General features: G+C 41.8%; 1 protein-coding gene across 1 annotated transcript in view; it reads left to right on the top strand.

Annotated features, from left to right (window-relative positions):
• The window catches only part of nbas (NBAS subunit of NRZ tethering complex), a 337,358-nt gene that overhangs the window by 105,747 nt on the left and 208,889 nt on the right, over positions 1 to 22,722 (top strand). The window lies entirely within an intron of this gene.

Consider the following 22,722-nt stretch of genomic DNA (forward strand, 5'->3'; position numbering starts at 1 on the left):
CTGTCTCCTGCTCCATTCCCCGTGGATCTGCTGACTGTGTCGTCTTGCACGGCTTTTTGTTTGTCTTACTCTTTCTCAATTCCGCCTTCTCTTTATCCATTGTTGTGTTCTTTTGTTGCTGTCACCGATGCAACAGCTGCTGTCGCTTCAATGACCAAAAACCGGCTGCTCACCGATATTTATAGACTTCTACCCGCCCTGGTATTTATACCCACCCCAGTATTTATACTCGCCCCGGTATTTATACCCGCCCGTCGCTATGGAGACGAATCATTGTGACGTCATCGCGTTCTACAGTTTAAAGGACCACTCGCCCCGATATTTATACCCGCCCGTCGCTATGGAGACGAATCATTGTGACGTCATCGCGTTCTACAGATTAAAGGACCACTGCAGTTGTGCGTCGTTCCATATTCCTCCTCACGCCCATATGAGCAACACCGTGCCAAGCCCCACCTCTCCATGGCCAGAACGAAGAGGTCCTCCGAGAAGTGGACTCGGAGAAATCGCCTCCGTCGCACCGCGTGCCAAACAACAATGATGCGTTTTGTCCTGTGTACATTCTCTCCCCAATACCACTGGATCCTCTGAACCACAAGATCGTAAACAGCTATAATACTAATATATGTGATGATTGGTCCACGCAAAATACCCATTTTAAAACTACGACGCTGCCTTTTCCGCAGCTTCGTTTGAATATTCCCGTTCCACCTTAAATGGTGCAGCAGCTGTGAGTAGCTGTCACGAACGTTAGCAAGCAAGACAAAATACTGACCTGTTAGATCGATGAAACAGCAAAAATGAGTTAGTTATTCAGCTGTTAAGCGTTTCTAGTGAAGCCTCCCCATATCGTGACTTTCTACCCTCCGTGAAGCTGAAGTCAGCTTTTTTTTCACCGGCTGCTTGTTCGTATTTCCCGCTCCACTTCAAATGGCGCGGCAGTTCAGAACGCGACTGCTGCACTTAAGGTGGAGCTGGAAAAGTCGGAACAAAAAGCTGGCCATGTCCTCAGAAAATGTTACCAGCATTAAAATAATGCGGATATTCTGAGAGCCGAAATGAGCGGATCGGGGGGCGATAACCTGCTTAAGGGGGCTGCCAGTCTAATGACGTGCCTTCGGTGCAGCAGCTTTAGCTGGTTTCACAGGACAAAACGCATCGGGTTCTGAACATTGTTATTCAGCTCAGGGTGCGACAGAGGCGACCTTTCCAAAACCCTCCTCACTCCAGCCGCAGAGAACCGAAGCTCAGACCCGGAGCTCCCAACATGGGCCTAAGAGCGTGGCGCCAAATACAAAATGACGACACGACTACAGTGGTGCTGCCATCAGAAAGGGCAGTAGAAAGCTGGTCTTGGGTCAGTGTTAGTCAGTGCTTACAATTGGTGTGACAAAAATTTAATTTTTAATACTTGGTTGTAAATCGTTTGAGGTCAGTAACTGTCTGAAATATGGAACCCACAGACTTCACCAGATGCTGGGTTTCTTCTTTGGTGATGCTCTACCAGGCCTTTATGTCTGAGTGGATCACAATTAGATGATTGGCTTGGCCATTGCTAACCATTGCTCTTCTTTGCTTTAAAAAAAAAAAAAAAAAGTCGTGTTGCATTCGTAGTATGCTTCAGGGCCCCATCCATCTGCACTGTGAAGCACCATCCAATGTTTTGAAGTTTTTGGCTGAATTTGAACAGATAATAAAGTCTTATACACTTTAGAATTCAACCAGCTGCTTTTATCAAGTCACATAGTCAATAAATACAAGAGAACCACTTCCACTTATAAGCATACATGCCCACACGCTGACAATACCTCCACCATGCTTCACAGATGAGGTGGTATGCGTTGAATCATTCCACACTGTAAAAAATCTGAGGTAACATCAACAAAAAAAAATAAGTCAACATTCTGCAATCAGTTTTTCTAGTAAGCAGAACTTTGTTGCACAAAGTTAAATAAACTCAAAAAAGCAAGTTTAAACTCAAGTGCACCAAACTCATTTAAATGTGTTTCATCAAATAATATTTAGAATCCTCAGTACTTGGTAATTTATGTTGATATGACTCCCTGTTGCAAGTTGTATAAATTCAAACCAATTTAGAAAATCAAGTGCACCAAACTTATTTATTCGCGTCTTAGTAAACAACATTTAGAATCCTCAGTACTTGGAAATTTACGATGCCATGACTTCTTGTTCCAAGTTGTATGAACTCAAGTGCACCAAACTTATTTAACTGTGTTGAAGAAAACCATGTTTCTTTTGAGACTACAGCATTTAAAATTGCTGACATTTTAATATACATATTACAAAAAGGTACATAACTACAACAGTGATTTAGATTTTGTGCTACTGAAGATTGTTAGACAAAGCCAAAGTATTTAAGTGGTATGACATTTTACAAAATGCAAAATGTACATCATTAAGCCAAAATTCTGAATAAGGAAGACTAACATGATGCTAATTATCATTTTTTTTATTTAGAGCATGCAGGCACGACTACCTGCACCACTTCAAATAAACATTGAGGTAAAACAAAGCTTCACCCACACAGGTAGCACCAAGCATTGCACTAAAAGTAACACTACACAGCAATCAATTAGCGCAATAAAAGCAGCACTGCATTCACACAGTTTGCAACAAGCAGTGCAATAAAACACTGCATCCACACATATAGCAACAAGCAGTGTGATAAGAGTAAGACTGCATTCACAAAAGAATCAAACCGTGCCATAACTAACACTGCGTCCAAATAGGTAGCAACAATAAAAGTGCAATAAAAGTAATGCTGAAACCACACTAGCAGCAACAGATCAGTTCGATATAAGTAATGTTGCATCCACACGGTATTGGTAGCACCTTCAACAAAAGGAAACTTAATCAACACTGTATAAGTAAAAGAACTGCATCAGTATATAATCAGTGGTTTGAACAAGAAACAAGTAATAAACATAGCTTGGAATTAGCAGATTAGCAGATGTGCGATAACATTGTTGGATATCCCGATATCGACGTGAAACACGATAAATTAAGATTAAAATACAGAAATGTAGTGTCTCTCTGAACAGCAGCACATGAATTTGTTTTTTTTTTTTACTGTGTAATGAATCCAGAATAATTCCAAATATTTTGCAGGTTTATTCAACAATAGATGAAATCTAAAATTACAGTGGGTTGCAAAAGTATTCAGCCCCCTTGAACTTTTCAACCTTTTGCCACATTTCAGGCTTCAAACATAAAGATATGAAATTGTAATTTTTTGTGAAGAATCAACAACAAGTGGGACACAATTGTGAAGTGGAACGAAATTTATTGGATATTTTAAACTTTTTTTAGAAATAAAAAACTGAAAAGTGGGGCGTGCAATATTATTCAGCCCCTTTACTTTCAGTGCAGCAAACTCACTCCAGAAGTTCAGTGAGGATCTCTGAATGATCCAATGTTGACCTAAATGACTGATGATGATAAATAGAATCCACCTGTGTGTAATCAAGTCTCCATATAAATGCACCTGCTCTGTGATAGTCTCAGAGTTCTGTTTAAAGCGCAGAGAGCATCATGAAGACCAAGGAACACACCAGGCAGGTCCGAGATACTGTTGTGGAGAGGTTTAAAGCCGGATTTGGATAGAAAAAGATTTCCCAAGCTTTAAACATCTCAAGGAGCACTGTGCAAGCGATCATATTGAAATGGAAGGAGCATCAGACCACTGCAAATCTACCAAGACCCGGCCGTCCCTCTAAACTTTCAGCTCAAACAAGGAGAAGACTGATCATAGATGCAGCCAAGAGGCCCATGATCACTCTGGATGAACTGCAGAGATCTACAGCTGAGGTGGGAGACTTTGTCCATAGGACAACGATCAGTGGTACACTGCACAAATCTGGGCTTTATGGAAGAGTGGCAAGAAAAAGCCATTTCTCAAAGATATCCATAAAAAGTCTCATTTAATGTTTGCCACAAGCCACCTGGGAGACACACCAAACATGTGGAAGAAGGTGCTCTGGTCAGATGAAACCAAAATCGAACTTATGTTTGGCGTAAAAGCAATACAGCTCATCACCCTGAACACACCATCCCCACTGTCAAACATGGTGGTGGCAGCATCATGGTTTGGGCCTGCTTTTCTTCAGCAGGGACAGGGAAGATGGTTAATATTGATGGGAAGATGGATGGAGCCAAATACAGGACCATTCTGGAAGAAAACCTGTTGGAGTCTGCAAAAGACCTGAGACTGGGACGGAGATTTATCTTCCAACAAGACAATGATCCAAAACATAAAGCAACATCTACAATGGAATGGTTCACAAATAAACGTATCCAGGTGTTAGAATGGCCAAGTCAAAGTCCAGACCTGAATCCAATCGAGAATCTGTGGAAAGAGCTGAAAACTGCTGTTCACAAACGCTCTCCATCCAACTTCACTGAGCTCGAGCTGTTTTGCAAGGAAGAATTTCAGTCTCTCGATGTGCAAGACTGACAGAGACGTACCCCAAGCCACTTGCAGCTGTAATCACAGCAAAAGGTGGCGCTACAAAGTATTAAAGCAAGGGGGCTGAATAATATTGCACGCCCCACTTTTCAGTTTTTTATTTCTAAAAAAAGTTTAAAATATCCAACAAATTTCGTTCCACTTCACGATTGTGTCCCACTTGTTGATGACTCTTCACAAAAAATATCAATTTCATATCTTTATGTTTGAAGCCTGAAATGTGGCAAAAGGTTGAAAAGTTCAAGGGGGCTGAATACTTTTGCAACCCACTGTAGAGAACACGTGTACAAGTAATAATAGTGCAAACATTTTGTGCGGTGCAAGGCTGTGTTCTCTCAACATTTAGTAATAATAAATAATAATAAAACAAATGAATAAATACATAAGTAAATAATAGAAAAATAAGGTTAAAAAATAAATGCAATAAAATACAAAAAAAAGCTCACTTTTCTGGTAATAGCACAAACTTATTATAGCTAGAGCTCAGCATCACAGAAGCAACATAGCCAACATAAAAGCACAAAAACTTGCAGTTTTTTCTAAAAGTTAGGTATACTGTGTAAAATGCTGTTTGTCCATACAACCTAAAAAAAAGACATTAAAAGTATTTATTTAAAGTTGATTAAACACAGTTCAATCTTGTTACCACATTAAGTAATTTTTTAGGTTGAACGGACAAACCATTGTTTACAGTGTAGAACTCTACAGTCAGAAAATATTTAACATTTAAAGCCAAAAACATGCCAACAGACTGCAAATAAGCTCAGCGATCCATTTTCATTTTTTCTATTAATTCTCCTGAATTCTACCTAGCCTTTTTATTTTACATTTAGTCACGCATTGGACAATGTCATATCAACTTAATGAAATCTTCTTAAAGATTTTTGGCCAAGAAAACCAGCATATTTACTTTGCTTGGTTTTAAGCATGAACGCTGACAGGTCACTACATTTCCTGAGGCACTGAAAAGTCTTTCAGAGGGTGCACTAGTGGCAGGCACACAAAGATACTTCCTGGCAAGCACACTTAAATGAGGAAAGTTGAGGTGGTGCTTCCTCCATCGGGCCAAAGGATCTCCCTCACTGTCAATAAGATATGCTCACATAATCTTCTCCAGACAGGGCGTCGGTAAACTCCTGGAGTGGCTTCAGTGCCCTGTTTACTGATTCAAGGACCTCTATGTCCTGCCATGAAGGAACCAGATGTCGTGTATTTCTGTTCTCTGAGAGAACCTGTGACAGGGCCCGCTGCTGCTCCAATATTCTTTCCATCATCCGCTGCCTTGTGCCCCATCTTGTTGGGCATTCTGTAATTAGAGAATGTTCTGGCAGGTTCAACTCCCTCTGAGCTTTCTTCAGTGCTTCCTTCTTTTTCCAACTGTGTGAGAAACGTCCAACCAGCTTTTTACACATCCCTCTAGCACAATCAATGCGACTGGCACCTTTAACTGCATTTTCTGTGGGGAAAAAAAGCCCACAAAGATTATTTTAATTGACCGATTTTGAAGCTGAATAAAATTAAAGTGATTTAAAGCAGGTAAATATGATTTTATGACATTTATTTGCATATCATATACATCGTACGTAAACACAGCCCACTGAGTGGCAGTTCTCTAAAAATTCTCTAATCAGTCACCATTTGCCGGATTTAGCTATTAAGAGCAAATTAAATCTTAGATGCATTCAAAAACCGAATTAGGGAGATGCAAGTTAATGAAAAGTTTCAGCTCCTGAACGGGGTTGAGAAATTCCGTTCTCACTCAACTTTTCCAAAGTAGAAAGCATCCTGCAGTGTCACAGTTTGTACTTTTCGTGACAGGTAACCTAAACACCATTTCGCAGATATTCTGTGCGAAACGGCGAGATTCGAAATATTGGAAAGAATCGCGTCTCATCAGACTACTTCGCATTTTATGCTGTTTCTCACGTCACGTTCAGTGTTTGTCTTTGCGGTGAAACAAGTTTTATATGTAGAAAATACAGCCACGTTCACCCAAGCGCTGAGGGAACAAACTCGGCGGGAAATTTAACTATGAGCGCAAGCTAACGCGAGCTAGCTAGCTACCTAATGGTTAGTGGTTAGCTATCTAACCTATCTAGCTAGTTAGCTAACTTACCTGACTGAAGAAACCGTTTGTTTAACCCCAAGACATTTTTAAATTACAGTTAAAAATAAAAATGAGTTAAATTTCGGCGGGAAATTTAACTTTGAGCGCAAGCTAACGCGAGCTAGCTAGCTACCTAACGGTTAGTGGTTAGCTATCTAACCTATCTAGCTAGTTAGCTAACTTACCTGACTGAAGAAACCGTTTGTTTAACCCCAAGACATTTTTAAATTACAGTTAAAAATAAAAATGAGTTAAATTTCGGCGGGAAATTTAACTTTGAGCGCAAGCTAACGCGAGCTAGCTAGCTACCTAACGGTTAGTGGTTAGCTATCTAACCTATCTAGCTAGTTAGCTAACTTAGCTGACTGCAGAAACCGTTTTTCACTGAAGCAAGCTAACGGTGTCTTATTCGGTACTGACAAACCTCTAAAACGGGTAGAACAGATAATCGGTGGGAACAGCACTAACTTAAATCATAAGCCACAACAAACAGTGAAAAGCAAAGTTAGCCAAACTAGCTAGCGTAACGTAGCTTGCTAGCTAGGATAGCTAAACTAAGCCTTGACAGAACCATTAACTTAGCTCCATGAAGTTAATGGCATTTTCTCTCTCACTTATTCATCAAACATGTATGAACCAGTTAGCTACTTACTTGAGTCTTGAGCTGAGACCAAAATTCAAACTGGGCAAAGAAACCACCTCCGTCCTTCTTGGCCAAACCTCTTGCAGAGCACTCGCAGTGCAGACACAGAGCATGAGCAGTTGAATCTTCAGAAACAAACTCACTGAATTAATTTGTCTGAACTCGATTTTTTTAAGTTTTGCTTATTTTGTCACAAAAGTTGAGCAAAACTATATATTTTGAGTTAGATGAACGTTCACCTCCTTGAATTAAGTCCCCAACTTACGATTCCAAGTATAAACAACTATTTCTTAAGTTTGATTTTTTTTACAGTGCATACTTTTCCCATACTTTTCCATCATATTTCAGATTAAGGATGGCTTGCTTCACTGGCAGTGACAACTCTTTGAACTATATATTGAGAGCTAGATTCCAAGTGCAAATGTCATGCTTGAAATCAACTCAAGACCTTTTATCTGCTTACTTGTAAGTGAAATATTGAGAGCATTACACACATCTGGCCATGGAACAGCTGTGCAGCTCATTGTCCAGTGATTTTGGAGAGACAAAGTCTGCATCTTTCACCTTATTTGGATTAAATTCATTATTTAATTTCTGCTCTAGTATACTGTGGTAGACGGCTAATATTGTATTATTAATTGATGTCCAAATATTTAGGAACTAAAGTTGTATATGAAAACAACCTGACATGGGCTTGTAATATCTGGAATGGTAGTTTTTCAACTGTAGTTATAATGGTTGTGTGACATAATTAAACTAGCAGCATGTAAAATGTAGTCATTGTGCGTATTAAAGAAAATTGAGTTGCACTTTACTTGAATTCTGCTACTTAGTATTGACATAAACATGCCATAAACATGTCATAGCAGATGTCATATGCTATCTTGATATTCACATATTATATCACATATTTTGTAAGGTATATAGTAATATATTCTATATATAGAAATCTGAAAGTAGCAAATTCAAAACAGTGTAAACATTAAAAGATGGAAGAGCTTCTCTCTCTCTTTTTATTTATTTATTTATTTTATTTATTTTTTATTTGTGGAGATCCAATACTTTATTGTTTGCTGTTGTTCTTCTTCTTTCCACTGTTGTTCTGTCGTCCTCATCGTCCTCGTCGCTCTTCTCTTTCTCCTATTTAGACAGGACCTAAAAGCCGCCATTCTTTTTGCTGGGAAAGCTGGTGCTAAAACTCTTCCTCAGAATGAGTTTCTCCAGAAACTGCACCCTATCCTCTCCCGTCTCACACTCCTCCAGACCTTTACGTAACTGCGACAACCTGCCTCTCCTCTGGATGCAGTCCATCAGGCCAGCAGATATCCTGGACTCTGTGCCTCTTGATGTACCTTCCTGCATCACAGAGGGAATGATGTCCAATCGGGGCAGCGTGGAGGGGGTTATCACATTACTGTATGGATGTCTTTGCGCTTCATCAGGAGGGCAGCGGGGAAAGAGGGAATTCTCCACCAGATTCTCCATTGTTCTTCCTGCATGTATGATCTGGTGAGAGTATCCATAGCCCAAAGAGCCGTAGGTGAACGCCAGCTCTGCATCCAGCTTGCAAACTTTCTGATGTCCGAGCCGCAAGTCAAACTTGTGGTTGACTGAAGATTTCTTAAGAATTTCCTGCAGCTTGATGCTGTCTCTCCCTATGATTCTAGGGGCAGCTGTGTCAGGATCAGAAATAACCAGCTCCACCACCACTAAGCTTGACTGCTTGACCCCGAAAACCTCCTCCTGTATCTGTAGGGAAAAGTGCTTCCATTCGTTGAAGCACATGGGGTCGTTGTAGGGCTGCTGCACAGAGTACTTTACCATTCCCTCAATACTGACCCGCACAGTAGCCCAAGTGCCTTTCTTCACAGGGGCTTTTTTACCGAAGGCGCTGCAGGTCTTGAGGTGTACAGTAAGGACCCCTGTCGGCGCCCCGAGTGCAATCAATTTGCGTGGAGGAGAAACTTGCTCATCCTCCTCTTTTTTGTCCTCAGCTTGAACTTGCTGACCTGAGAAATGGACTCTCACATGCTGCACCAAGGACTGAACAGAGGACAGCACACGCTGCAGCATCTGGCTTCCAAATGACCTCCGTGCTGCAGGCTCCACCTGTTCAGTGTCCACCTCGATGCACACTGCTCCCCCACCGTCATGGCCACTCCACGCCGTTTTCTCCTCGGCTGTCTGTGCACTCACTGATCCGTCCGTCTGGATCCGAGTCAGAGTCTCTGAAGCCTGTACTTGTGCTTCTGACTCAGCAAAAGCCTGAGGCTGTGGTCCGGCTTCCTGAGGGACAGCACCGCTCTCATTCCTCACGCGGTCCTCTGCAGTGGGATGTGTGCTGCGGTCAGATGGGGAGGAAGTGGATGGTTTAGGCTTCCATAGCTCCTGGACAGCACTTTCCTGCTGGATTCCATCAATAACGGACTCTTCAGAACTCCAGCGCTGAGCGTCCTTTTCAGGCCTGGATGACTTCTGTCTGTGAGGGGACAGCTTCTTCATCCGCTTGGCCCTACGCAGCTCTTTTCTCTCTATGTGCTTCCGTCTTGCCATTTCTTCCTCTACACTTACAGTGATGGCTACTTCCATGCTGTTCTGGTTGGTAACCATTTCTTCCTTTCTCTGTTTTTCTTTCTGCATCAGCCTCTCCTTCATGGCCTGCAGCTCTCTCGTCAGATTCTTGTCTCTCTTTTCAATTGCCAGAGTCTTCTGCTCTTTTCTGGCTATCTTCTCTTTGATCTTCTTCAGCTTTTCTCCTCTTGCATGGAAGCTCGCGATCACCATCTCATTATGTTTCACCTTTTCTTCCAAACATCTGATGATGTTCTCTCGGTGAAACTGCTCCGTTCCCATCTCACTCTTACAGATTTCCTCCCGTTTCCTCTGCTTCTCTCCCTTTCTCTTTTCCTTTTTGGAGAGGGTGGTTTTGGGGAAGCAGTTGCCTGAGGACCCGCAGGCTGTGGGGCTGGGTGGGGGACACAGCTCTGTCTCCTGCTCCATTCCCCGTGGATCTGCTGACTGTGTCGTCTTGCACGGCTTTTTGTTTGTCTTACTCTTTCTCAATTCCGCCTTCTCTTTATCCATTGTTGTGTTCTTTTGTTGCTGTCACCGATGCAACAGCTGCTGTCGCTTCAATGACCAAAAACCGGCTGCTCACCGATATTTATAGACTTCTACCCGCCCCGGTATTTATACCCACCCCAGTATTTATACTCGCCCCGGTATTTATACCCGCCCGTCGCTATGGAGACGAATCATTGTGACGTCATCGCGTTCTACAGTTTAAAGGACCACTCGCCCCGATATTTATACCCGCCCGTCGCTATGGAGACGAATCATTGTGACGTCATCGCGTTCTACAGTTTAAAGGACCACTGCAGTTGTGCGTCGTTCCATATTCCTCCTCACGCCCATATGAGCAACACCGTGCCAAGCCCCACCTCTCCATGGCCAGAACGAAGAGGTCCTCCGAGAAGTGGACTCGGAGAAATCGCCTCCGTCGCACCGCGTGCCAAACAACAATGATGCGTTTTGTCCTGTGTACATTCTCTCCCCAATACCACTGGATCCTCTGAACCACAAGATCGTAAACAGCTATAATACTAATATATGTGATGATTGGTCCACGCAAAATACCCATTTTAAAACTACGACGCTGCCTTTTCCGCAGCTTCGTTTGAATATTCCCGTTCCACCTTAAATGGTGCAGCAGCTGTGAGTAGCTGTCACGAACGTTAGCAAGCAAGACAAAATACTGACCTGTTAGTTCGATGAAACAGCAAAAATGAGTTAGTTATTCAGCTGTTAAGCGTTTCTAGTGAAGCCTCCCCATATCGTGACTTTCTACCCTCCGTGAAGCTGAAGTCAGCTTTTTTTTCACCGGCTGCTTGTTCGTATTTCCCGCTCCACTTCAAATGGCGCGGCAGTTCAGAACGCGACTGCTGCACTTAAGGTGGAGCTGGAAAAGTCGGAACAAAAAGCTGGCCATGTCCTCAGAAAATGTTACCAGCATTAAAATAATGCGGATATTCTGAGAGCCGAAATGAGCGGATCGGGGGGCGATAACCTGCTTAAGGGGGCTGCCAGTCTAATGACGTGCCTTCGGTGCAGCAGCTTTAGCTGGTTTCACAGGACAAAACACATCGGGTTCTGAACATTGTTATTCAGCTCAGGGTGCGACAGAGGCGACCTTTCCAAAACCCTCCTCACTCCAGCCGCAGAGAACCGAAGCTCAGACCCGGAGCTCCCAACATGGGCCTAAGAGCGTGGCGCCAAATACAAAATGACGACACGACTACAGTGGTGCTGCCATCAGAAAGGGCAGTAGAAAGCTGGTCTTGGGTCAGTGTTAGTCAGTGTTTACAATTGGTGTGACAAAAATTTAATTTTTAATACTTGGTTGTAAATCGTTTGAGGTCAGTAACTGTCTGAAATATGGAACCCACAGACTTCACCAGATGCTGGGTTTCTTCTTTGGTGATGCTCTACCAGGCCTTTATGTCTGAGTGGATCACAATTAGATGATTGGCTTGGCCATTGCTAACCATTGCTCTTCTTTGCTTTAAAAAAAAAAAAAAAAAGTCGTGTTGCATTCGTAGTATGCTTCAGGGCCCCATCCATCTGCACTGTGAAGCACCATCCAATGTTTTGAAGTTTTTGGCTGAATTTGAACAGATAATAAAGTCTTATACACTTTAGAATTCAACCAGCTGCTTTTATCAAGTCACATTGTCAATAAATACAAGAGAACCACTTCCACTTATAAGCATACATGCCCACACGCTGACAATACCTCCACCATGCTTCACAGATGAGGTGGTATGCGTTGAATCATTCCACACTGTAAAAAATCTGAGGTAACATCAACAAAAAAAAATAAGTCAACATTCTGCAATCAGTTTTTCTAGTAAGCAGAACTTTGTTGCACAAAGTTAAATAAACTCAAAAAAGCAAGTTTAAACTCAAGTGCACCAAACTCATTTAAATGTGTTTCATCAAATAATATTTAGAATCCTCAGTACTTGGTAATTTATGTTGATATGACTCCCTGTTGCAAGTTGTATAAATTCAAACCAATTTAGAAAATCAAGTGCACCAAACTTATTTATTCGCGTCTTAGTAAACAACATTTAGAATCCTCAGTACTTGGAAATTTAAGATGCCATGACTTCTTGTTCCAAGTTGTATGAACTCAAGTGCACCAAACTTATTTAACTGTGTTGAAGAAAACCATGTTTCTTTTGAGACTACAGCATTTAAAATTGCTGACATTTTAATATACATATTACAAAAAGGCACATAACTACAACAGTAATTTAGATTTTGTGCTACTGAAGATTGTTAGACAAAGCCAAAGTATTTAAGTGGTATGACATTTTACAAAAAGCAAAATGTACATCATTAAGCCAAAATTCTGAATAAGGAAGACTAACATGATGCTAATTATCATTTTTTTTATTTAGAGCATGCAGGCACGACTACCTGCACCACTTCAAATAAACATTGAGGTAAAACAAAGCTTCACCCACACAGGTAGCACCAAGCATTGCACTAAAAGTAACACTACACAGCAATCAATTAGCGCAATAAAAGCAGCACTGCATTCACACAGTTTGCAACAAGCAGTGCAATAAAACACTGCATCCACACATATAGCAACAAGCAGTGTGATAAGAGTAAGACTGCATTCACAAAAGAATCAAACCGTGCCATAACTAACACTGCGTCCAAATAGGTAGCAACAATAAAAGTGCAATAAAAGTAATGCTGAAACCACACTAGCAGCAACAGATCAGTTCGATATAAGTAATGTTGCATCCACACGGTATTGGTAGCACCTTCAACAAAAGGAAACTTAATCAACACTGTATAAGTAAAAGAACTGCATCAGTATATAATCAGTGGTTTGAACAAGAAACAAGTAATAAACATAGCTTGGAATTAGCAGATTAGCAGATGTGCGATAACATTGTTGGATATCCCGATATCGACGTGAAACACGATAAATTAAGATTAAAATACAGAAATGTAGTGTCTCTCTGAACAGCAGCACATGAATTTGTTTTTTTTTTTACTGTGTAATGAATCCAGAATAATTCCAAATATTTTGCAGGTTTATTCAACAATAGATGAAATCTAAAATTAGAGAACACGTGTACAAGTAATAATAGTGCAAACATTTTGTGCGGTGCAAGGCTGTGTTCTCTCAACATTTAGTAATAATAAATAATAATAAAACAAATGAATAAATACATAAGTAAATAATAGAAAAATAAGGTTAAAAAATAAATGCAATAAAATACAAAAAAAAGCTCACTTTTCTGGTAATAGCACAAACTTATTATAGCTAGAGCTCAGCATCACAGAAGCAACATAGCCAACATAAAAGCACAAAAACTTGCAGTTTTTTCTAAAAGTTAGGTATACTGTGTAAAATGCTGTTTGTCCATACAACCTAAAAAAAAGACATTAAAAGTATTTATTTAAAGTTGATTAAACACAGTTCAATCTTGTTACCACATTAAGTAATTTTTTAGGTTGAACGGACAAACCATTGTTTACAGTGTAGAACTCTACAGTCAGAAAATATTTAACATTTAAAGCCAAAAACATGCCAACAGACTGCAAATAAGCTCAGCGATCCATTTTCATTTTTTCTATTAATTCTCCTGAATTCTACCTAGTCTTTTTATTTTACATTTAGTCACGCATTGGACAATGTCATATCAACTTAATGAAATCTTCTTAAAGATTTTTGGCCAAGAAAACCAGCATATTTACTTTGCTTGGTTTTAAGCATGAACGCTGACAGGTCACTACATTTCCTGAGGCACTGAAAAGTCTTTCAGAGGGTGCACTAGTGGCAGGCACACAAAGATACTTCCTGGCAAGCACACTTAAATGAGGAAAGTTGAGGTGGTGCTTCCTCCATCGGGCCAAAGGATCTCCCTCACTGTCAATAAGATATGCTCACATAATCTTCTCCAGACAGGGCGTCGGTAAACTCCTGGAGTGGCTTCAGTGCCCTGTTTACTGATACAAGGACCTCTATGTCCTGCCATGAAGGAACCAGATGTCGTGTATTTCTGTTCTCTGAGAGAACCTGTGACAGGGCCCGCTGCTGCTCCAGTATTCTTTCCATCATCCGCTGCCTTGTGCCCCATCTTGTTGGGCATTCTGTAATTAGAGAATGTTCTGGCAGGTTCAACTCCCTCTGAGCTTTCTTCAGTGCTTCCTTCTTTTTCCAACTGTGTGAGAAACGTCCAACCAGCTTTTTACACATTCCTCTAGCACGATCAATGCGACTGGCACCTTTAACTGCATTTTCTGTGGGGAAAAAAAGCCCACAAAGATTATTTTAATTGACCGATTTTGAAGCTGAATAAAATTAAAGTGATTTGAAGCAGGTAAATATGATTTTATGACATTTATTTGCATATCATATACATCGTACGTAAACACAGCCCACTGAGTGGCAGTTCTCTAAAAATTCTCTAATCGGTCACCATTTGCCGGATTTAGCTATTAAGAGCAAATTAAATCTTAGATGCATTCAAAAACCGAATTAGGGAGATGCAAGTTAATGAAAAGTTTCAGCTCCTGAACGGGGTTGAGAAATTCCGTTCTCACTCAACTTTTCCAAAGTAGAAAGCATCCTGCAGTGTCACAGTTTGTACTTTTCGTGACAGGTAACCTAAACACCATTTCGCAGATATTCTGTGCGAAACGGCGAGATTCGAAATATTGGAAAGAATCGCGTCTCATCAGACTACTTCGCATTTTATGCTGTTTCTCACGTCACGTTCAGTGTTTGTCTTTGCGGTGAAACAAGTTTTATATGTAGAAAATACAGCCACGTTCACCCAAGCGCTGAGGGAACAAACTCGGCGGGAAATTTAACTATGAGCGCAAGCTAACGCGAGCTAGCTACCTAATGGTTAGTGGTTAGCTATCTAACCTATCTAGCTAGTTAGCTAACTTACCTGACTGAAGAAACCGTTTGTTTAACCCCAAGACATTTTTAAATTACAGTTAAAAATAAAAATGAGTTAAATTTCGGCGGGAAATTTAACTTTGAGCGCAAGCTAACGCGAGCTAGCTAGCTACCTAACGGTTAGTGGTTAGCTATCTAACCTATCTAGCTAGTTAGCTAACTTAGCTGACTGCAGAAACCGTTTTTCACTGAAGCAAGCTAACGGTGTCTTATTCGGTACTGACAAACCTCTAAAACGGGTAGAACAGATAATCGGTGGGAACAGCACTAACTTAAATCATAAGCCACAACAAACAGTGAAAAGCAAAGTTAGCCAAACTAGCTAGCGTAACGTAGCTTGCTAGCTAGGATAGCTAAACTAAGCCTTGACAGAACCATTAACTTAGCTCCATGAAGTTAATGGCATTTTCTCTCTCACTTATTCATCAAACATGTATGAACCAGTTAGCTACTTACTTGAGTCTTGAGCTGAGACCAAAATTCAAACTGGGCAAAGAAACCACCTCCGTCCTTCTTGGCCAAACCTCTTGCAGAGCACTCGCAGTGCAGACACAGAGCGTGAGCAGTTGAATCTTCAGAAACAAACTCACTGAATTAATTTGTCTGAACTCGATTTTTTTAAGTTTTGCTTATTTTGTCACAAAAGTTGAGCAAAACTATATATTTTGAGTTAGATGAACGTTCACCTCCTTGAATTAAGTCCCCAACTTACGATTCCAAGTATAAACAACTATTTCTTAAGTTAGATTTTTTTACAGTGCATACTTTTCCCATACTTTTCCATCATATTTCAGATTAAGGATGGCTTGCTTCACTGGCAGTGACAACTCTTTGAACTATATATTGAGAGCTAGATTCCAAGTGCAAATATCATGCTTGAAATCAACTCAAGACCTTTTATCTGCTTACTTGTAAGTGAAATATTGAGAGCATTACACACATCTGGCCATGGAACAGCTGTGCAGCTCATTGTCCAGTGATTTTGGAGAGACAAAGTCTGCATCTTTCACCTTATTTGGATTAAATTCATTATTTAATTTCTGCTCTAGTATACTGTGGTAGACGGCTAATATTGTATTATTAATTGATGTCCAAATATTTAGGAACTAAAGTTGTATATGAAAACAACCTGACATGGGCTTGTAATATCTGGAATGGTAGTTTTTCAACTGTAGTTATAATGGTTGTGTGACATAATTAAACTAGCAGCATGTAAAATGTAGTCATTGTGCGTATTAAAGAAAATTGAGTTGCACTTTACTTGAATTCTGCTACTTAGTATTGACATAAACATGCCATAAACATGTCATAGCAGATGTCATATGCTATCTTGATATTCACATATTATATCACATATTTTGTAAGGTATATAGTAATATATTCTATATATAGAAATCTGAAAGTAGCAAATTCAATACAGTGTAAACATTAAAAGATGGAAGAGCTTCTCTCTCTTTTTTTATTTATTTATTTTATTTATTTTTTATTTGTGGAGATCCAATACTTTATTGTTTGCTGTTGTTCTTCTTCTTTCCACTGTTGTTCTGTCGTCCTCATCGTCCTCGTCGCTCTTCTCTTTCTCCTATTTAGACAGGACCTAAAAGCCGGCATTCTTTTTGCTGGGAAAGCTGGTGCTAAAACTCTTCCTCAGAATGAGTTTCTCCAGAAACTGCACCCTATCCTCTCCCGTCTCACACTCCTCCAGACCTTTACGTAACTGCGACAACCTGCCTCTCCTCTGGATGCAGTCCATCAGGCCAGCAGATATCCTGGACTCTGTGCCTCTTGATGTACCTTCCTGCATCACAGAGGGAATGATGTCCAATCGGGGCAGCGTGGAGGGGGTTATCACATTACTGTATGGATGTCTTTGCGCTTCATCAGGAGGGCAGCGGGGAAAGAGGGAATTCTCCACCAGATTCTCCATTGTTCTTCCTGCATGTATGATCTGGTGAGAGTATCCATAGCCCAAAGAGCCGTAGGTGAACGCCAGCTCTGCATCCAGCTTGCAAACTTTCTGATGTCCGAGCCGCAAGTCAAACTTGTGGTTGACTGAAGATTTCTTAAGAATTTCCTGCAGCTTGATGCTGTCTCTCCCTATGATTCTAGGGGCAGCTGTGTCAGGATCAGAAATAACCAGCTCCACCACCACTAAGCTTGACTGCTTGACCCCGAAAACCTCCTCCTGTATCTGTAGGGAAAAGTGCTTCCATTCGTTGAAGCACATGGGGTCGTTGTAGGGCTGCTGCACAGAGTACTTTACCATTCCCTCAATACTGACCCGCACAGTAGCCCAAGTGCCTTTCTTCACAGGGGCTTTTTTACCGAAGGCGCTGCAGGTCTTGAGGTGTACAGTAAGGACCCCTGTCGGCGCCCCGAGTGCAATCAATTTGCGTGGAGGAGAAACTTGCTCATCCTCCTCTTTTTTGTCCTCAGCTTGAACTTGCTGACCTGAGAAATGGACTCTCACATGCTGCACCAAGGACTGAACAGAGGACAGCACACGCTGCAGCATCTGGCTTCCAAATGACCTCCGTGCTGCAGGCTCCACCTGTTCAGTGTCCACCTCGATGCACACTGCTCCCCCACCGTCATGGCCACTCCACGCCGTTTTCTCCTCGGCTGTCTGTGCACTCACTGATCCGTCCGTCTGGATCCGAGTCAGAGTCTCTGAAGCCTGTACTTGTGCTTCTGACTCAGCAAAAGCCTGAGGCTGTGGTCCGGCTTCCTGAGGGACAGCACCGCTCTCATTCCTCACGCGGTCCTCTGCAGTGGGATGTGTGCTGCGGTCAGATGGGGAGGAAGTGGATGGTTTAGGCTTCCATAGCTCCTGGACAGCACTTTCCTGCTGGATTCCATCAATAACGGACTCTTCAGAACTCCAGCGCTGAGCGTCCTTTTCAGGCCTGGATGACTTCTGTCTGTGAGGGGACAGCTTCTTCATCCGCTTGGCCCTACGCAGCTCTTTTCTCTCTAGGTGCTTCCGTCTTGCCATTTCTTCCTCTACACTTACAGTGATGGCTACTTCCATGCTGTTCTGGTTGGTAACCTTTTCTTCCTTTCTCTGTTTTTCTTTCTGCATCAGCCTCTCCTTCATGGCCTGCAGCTCTCTCGTCAGATTCTTGTCTCTCTTTTCAATTGCCAGAGTCTTCTGCTCTTTTCTGGCTATCTTCTCTTTGATCTTCTTCAGCTTTTCTCCTCTTGCATGGAAGCTCGCGATCACCATCTCATTATGTTTCACCTTTTCTTCCAAACATCTGATGATGTTCTCTCGGTGAAACTGCTCCGTTCCCATCTCACTCTTACAGATTTCCTCCCGTTTCCTCTGCTTCTCTCCCTTTCTCTTTTCCTTTTTGGAGAGGGTGGTTTTGGGGAAGCAGTTGCCTGAGGACCCGCAGGCTGTGGGGCTGGGTGGGGGACACAGCTCTGTCTCCTGCTCCATTCCCCGTGGATCTGCTGACTGTGTCGTCTTGCACGGCTTTTTGTTTGTCTTACTCTTTCTCAATTCCGCCTTCTCTTTATCCATTGTTGTGTTCTTTTGTTGCTGTCACCGATGCAACAGCTGCTGTCGCTTCAATGACCAAAAACCGGCTGCTCACCAATATTTATAGACTTCTACCCGCCCCGGTATTTATACCCACCCCAGTATTTATACTCGCCCCGGTATTTATACCCGCCCGTCGCTATGGAGACGAATCATTGTGACGTCATCGCGTTCTACAGTTTAAAGGACCACTCGCCCCGGTATTTATACCCGCCCGACGCTATGGAGACGAATCATTGTGACGTCATCGCGTTCTACAGATTAAAGGACCACTCGCCCCGGTATTTATACCCGCCCGTCGCTATGGAGACGAATCATTGTGACGTCATCGCGTTCTACAGTTTAAAGGACCACTGCAGTTGTGCGTCGTTCCATATTCCTCCTCACGCCCATATGAGCAACACCGTGCCAAGCCCCACCTCTCCATGGCCAGAACGAAGAGGGCCTCCGAGAAGTGGACTCGGAGAAATCGCCTCCGTCGCACCGCGTGCCAAACAACAATGATGCGTTTTGTCCTGTGTACATTCTCTCCCCAATACCACTGGATCCTCTGAACCACAAGATCGTAAACAGCTATAATACTAATATATGTGATGACTGGTCCACGCAAAATACCCATTTTAAAACTACGACGCTGCCTTTTCCGCAGCTTCTTGTTTGAATATTCCCGTTCCACCTTAAATGGTGCAGCAGCTGTGAGTAGCTATCACGAACGTTAGCAAGCAAGACAAAATACTGACCTGTTAGTTCGATGAAACAGCAAAAATGAGTTAGTTATTCAGCTGTTAAGCGTTTCTAGTGAAGCCTCCCCATATCGTGACTTTCTACCCTCCGTGAAGCTGAAGTCAGCTTTTTTTTCACCGGCTGCTTGTTCGTATTTCCCGCTCCACTTCAAATGGCGCGGCAGTTCAGAACGCGACTGCTGCACTTAAGGTGGAGCTGGAAAAGTCGGAACAAAAAGCTAGCCATGTCCTCAGAAAATGTTACCAGCATTAAAATAATGCGGATATTCTGAGAGCCGAAATGAGCGGATCGGGGGGCGATAACCTGCTTAAGGGGGCTGCCAGTCTAATGACGTGACTTCGGTGCAGCAGCTTTAGCTGGTTTCACAGGACAAAACGCATCGGGTTCTGAACATTGTTATTCAGCTCAGGGTGCGACAGAGGCGACCTTTCCAAAACCCTCCTCACTCCAGCCGCAGAGAACCGAAGCTCAGACCCGGAGCTCCCAACATGGGCCTAAGAGCGTGGCGCCAAATACAAAATGACGACACGACTACAGTGGTGCTGCCATCAGAAAGGGCAGTAGAAAGCTGGTCTTGGGTCAGTGTTAGATTTGGGACAATTTTGTTAGTAAATATTTATTTATTTATTTCAGTACACAATGATGATGATGAAGAAGAAGAAGAAGATGATAATGGTGATGTTGATGATGAAGATGATAATGAAGGTGATGATGATAGAGTATCATGATGATGTTGATCATGAAGATGACGGTGATGTTCATGATGTAGAAGATGATGAAGGTGATGATGAAGATGAAGATTGATGATTTTTTTTTTTACCCTTAATTTATATAGGTTTTCTGTTTTAGGAAGAAATCAGAAAACATATTTAACAGAAAGTTACACAAATGTCTGAACAACTAAATGAAATGTCAAAATGTCAGTGCGTCCAGGCTCCCTCTCCCTCTCTCTCCCTCTCTCTCCCTCTCTCTCTCTCTCTCTCTCTCCCTCTCTCTCCCTCTCTCTCTCTCTCTTTCTCTCGCTCTCTCTCGCTTTCTCTCACGCTCACCCTCATTCTCTCTCTCCCTCTCTCTCTCTTTCTCTTTCTCTCACTCTCACCCTCGCTCTCTCTCGCTCTTTCTCTCGCTCTCTCTTTCTCTTTCTCTCACTCTCACCCTCGCGCTCTATCTCGCTCTCGCGCTCTCTTTCTCTCTTTCTCTGTGAGATGTAAACAGTGTGGAACTGCTCTCCTGACAGAAACACACTCTTTTGATTCGATTAAAATCCTGTCTGACGAAAAAAAAACATGATGCAAGAGACTCTCTTTCCTTGCTTCTTTCACTATTTCTCTCTTATTCTTTCCTTCTCTTTCCTCCATTTTCTTTTATCCTTGTCGTTCTCTCCCTGTTGTACTCTTTCTCCCTCTTCCCCTTTCTTTTTTGCTTCTTTCCCTCTCTCTCATTCTGTCCTACTCCACCTTTCTCTCATTTTCTCCTCCTTTTCTATTTCTCACTTTGCCTCTAACCTTTTTTCAATCTTAATCTCGCTATCTCTTTTCCTCATTCTTTACTCTCTCTCTTTTTCTCCCTTTAACTCTCTCTCCCTTTCCATCTTTTTCCTTTATCTCTTTCACACTCAAGTTCAAGTTTTGTCAACTTTATTGAAAAGACAAATTTACATTTGTACTGTCAAAGCACAGCAAAATGATTTATATATCAAAACAATATTAATAATTAATATGATAATGCATCAATTAATCAGAGAAAGTGTTAATTCTCAATAAATAATATAAAAATATATGTAATAATAAATAAAAACCTATTGAATGTGTAGTTTATAACAGGGAAGAGGAGAAAAAAGTTGGAAGTTAATTATCAAATATATTTATGTGAGTAAGAAAGGAAAGAAGAGAAGGAAAAAAAGGATGTCTGTATTACAGGTGTATGTATACAGGTACATGTATAACAGTGAGTAAAGGCTGTGGTGTGGTGGTCACTCACTGTCCCGGAGTGTGTGGCACTCATACACATATCTGGCTGCAGTGGATGCTGACGGACCATCTCCTAATATAATTACTGATTTATCTTCATCTCCCAACGTCCTGAAGTTATTTATCTGTTTTTCTTTCTCTCTGCCCCTCTATTTCTCTTTTTCTCTTTTTCCCTTTCTCTCTGTCTCTTTTCCTTTCATTCTCTTTTTTTCTCTCCTTCCCTCCAACTCCAAGGATTGAAATCTAGGGATTTAAACAGAGTCTCTCTCTCTCTCTCTCTCTCTCTCTCTCTCTCTCTCTCTCTCTCTCTCTCTCTCTCTCTCTCTCTCTCTCTATCTATCTCTCTCCCACCCTCTCTTTCTCGCTCTCTCTTTCGCTCTCTCTCGCTCTCATATCTGTGATGTACATGGACATATCCAGTCTCTCAGTTGCTCTTGTCTTTCCTGCCTTTGTGATCACACCTTCTAACTTTAGCTCTCAATACTTTACCCCCCCCCCCCCCCGTCTCATACATCTGTCTCTGTGAATTGGACCAAACATGTTATTTTTTTCCTGCACAAGCTAATACACTTAATAAAGTCTCCACATGAAGACAGTGTGTGTGTGTGTGTGTGTGTGTGTGTGTGTGTGTGTGTTAGAGAGCAGAATACATCTGTGCAGTGTGTTCCTTGTGGAAGGAAGATCCCCATTTACACTCAATGTTCCACCCAGTCCCAGTTAAACTCTACTAAAAGTAAATTACTGCTTAAAAGTTCTTAAAAGAACGTTTCATGAAGAACGGACCAATAGAAATGTAATGAATATTAAAATAAATAAATAAAGAAGGCTGCCCAAGAAGGCTGGTGGTATCTTTGGAAGTAGCGAACTGCAGCTGTTTGTACTGTAGAATGGCAAGAATAGAGAAGAAAATGAATGTAGAACATGTTTATTAAATGAAAATTGATGCATTATGAATTTCCAAATCATTTCCTGCTTTCTGGAGGCTTGTCTGCACAGTTGGCCGCTGAAGCTCCACTGTTGACACTCACATCCTGAACACATTCAAACTACTACAGAACAGCATGTCTTCTCCCACACACAGAAACCGCACTCTACCTAACACATGATGTTTCAGATACGGCTTGAGCTGCACGCACCAGTCACCACTGTTTGGCTGGAGTGAGCTTTTTACCAATTACGCTGTTCAACTGTGACGTTTTTACCTTTCCTCTCATTGTGAGAGTGTAGCTCTGAAA

The sequence above is a fragment of the Pygocentrus nattereri genome, chromosome 4, assembly GCF_015220715.1.
Source record: "Pygocentrus nattereri isolate fPygNat1 chromosome 4, fPygNat1.pri, whole genome shotgun sequence".
Taxonomy (NCBI): domain Eukaryota; kingdom Metazoa; phylum Chordata; class Actinopteri; order Characiformes; family Serrasalmidae; genus Pygocentrus; species Pygocentrus nattereri.